At 42.4% G+C, this 2,233-nt stretch overlaps 1 pseudogene; it reads left to right on the plus strand.

The window, feature by feature from the left end:
• Window positions 1–589: 589 nt before the first annotated feature.
• LOC149243112 (uncharacterized) lies at window positions 590–1,619 on the plus strand (annotated as a pseudogene).
• Window positions 1,620–2,233: the final 614 nt, after the last annotated feature.

Consider the following 2,233-nt stretch of genomic DNA (forward strand, 5'->3'; position numbering starts at 1 on the left):
TCTCTCACCATGTAAGTATGTTCATAACAATTGTTGATAACTTGATACAACATTGTAGCTTATGCAATTCCGTAATTGATATTGGCATTTCTAGAAGTTACATACCCAATGCTTGCTACAGGTTTGTCTTGAAGACCAAAAGAGGGTAGTTGGATTCAGAGGTCCAAAAGGTGTCTCCAGGAAATGGTGCTCTTATAGAGCCAGGAAATGAGGACTTCACTATTGTCTCTTCGGCGTCAGAAACCATGGGTAGCATGGCTATTCCCTATCCTCTTATTCTGTTTTTCCTGCTAGTTGTATCGAGGCCAATATTCCCTCATATATAGATTGAGCCGAGCGAGTTCTGAGTAGAAGAAACGGGCTTTCCAGCTCTTTAGATGGCGCAGGATCGAATCCTAGGGACTAGAAATGGCTGAGAGTCGTTAGATTTCACTGGAATATGCATCCAAAAGCTTCATACTAATCGTTTCTCGCATATAAAAGCTAAATCATATATGGTAGCTGTCGCCATAATTAATTGATATATAGAACACTAGTGAGATATATATAGATATAGATTAACAACATTGAGGATTAATCGGGGATAAAAATGTTGTCGAGAATGAATGTGAATGGTAGCATGTGGGTTCTGGAAGATGCCACATACCTCCACTGCAACAATGACGAGAATTTGAATTTTCCAACATTCAAGGCAATGCTGGACGCGGAAGAATGGTTTACTTCTCACAGCAATACTAACAATAACGATATAACTACTATGGTTTACTTCTCACAGCAATACTAACAATAACGATATAACTACTGCCAATATGAATAAATGCTAACAACGATCCTGAGGGCCCCTATTTCAATATAGATATGAAGGATTTTGATGCTATTCATCTCTGGTCAATTCGAATCCCGAGCCTCCCAATATGCTATTACAGCACGCCATGAATTATTGTTCATCGTCGCCCACTTCGATTTTCAGCCTAGACCCTTTGCAGGTCCAATATTTTCTAGCTGGGGGGAGCCACCATCATCAGCATCATATTCATCATCACCATGCTCCCCATCTCCTGGACGTTGCAGGTTCGAGTCCCTTCCAGGAGTTAGCCTGCGAGGGGTTGCTGAGTAGCAACAATGCTAGTAGCAACAATAGTAGCAATAGCTACTTGTATGGGGGGCTGTCGAGAGGAATTTTCAGGAAATTGAGTCCCAGCTTCGCGGGTTCGAGTCCCTGCATGAATGCTGCTACCCCGACGCCTAATCTCAGCAAGATGGGTGGTAGTGGTACCTCTAGTTTGAGTCCCAGAATGATGCCCGTGAGCAACTTAAATCTCTCGGACACCGGATTGTTTGCTAGCAATAATCACAACACCAACAACAACAATAATAATCTAAGCAATATTCTGGGTTTAAGTAGCCTTGTTAGCCCTCGACTCCCTACGCCATTAAATTTTAGCAGCCCGAAGATGCTTAGACCCCTTGAGATTTGCGCCCCAGTGGGTGCTCAGCCCACTTTGTTTCAGAATCAGGCAAATCTCAGGCATACTTCTCTCAGCCCAGGTGCAACGACCCCTTGCATTGAAATGCTCGATGAAGAGAGCCCCAATAGCAATAGCAATAGCAATATGTAAGGGAAGAGGAAATTGATGTCGATGGGTGCTGATAAGCAAGAAGAGGAGGATGTGGATGAAAGCAATGATGGGTCTGGGGTTCAGTATGATTTGGATGATGCTGGAGGTAACAATAATAGTAGTTATAAGGTTGACCAGATTGGGGAAGATGGCTTGGCCTCTGTAGGAGGCACTGGGAATGCTGCTGCTGTTAATAACAATGGTAATGGTGGTGGAGATAAGGGCAAGAAGAAGGCTTTCCTGCTAAGAATTTGATGGCCGAATGAAGGTGCTGAAAGAAGCTCAATGATAGGCTTTACATGCTTCAGTCTATCGCTCCTAAGATCAGCAAGATGGATCGAGCCTCTATTCTAGGAGATGCAATTGAGTATTTGAAAGAATAGCTTCTAGGTACAAATGAAAACAATGGAATCAGCGAGCGCCAACATCGAATTGAAATTTGGAGTAAACTTGAAACCTTCGTTTCGTGCAACATCTCATCACTGCCCATGTCTTTAAAAGACTTAGACACACTTTCCCAGATAAAGCATAAAAATATACAAATAGAAAATTCCATTTGAAGCCATAGTTTCAACCTTCCAAATCCTCAACACATTTAATTTGTCATAACCAAT

This window comes from Pinus tabuliformis, chromosome 8, assembly GCF_031772625.1.
Source record: "Pinus tabuliformis cultivar Carrire ecotype Pingquan chromosome 8, CPIR1, whole genome shotgun sequence".
NCBI lineage: Eukaryota > Viridiplantae > Streptophyta > Pinopsida > Pinales > Pinaceae > Pinus > Pinus tabuliformis.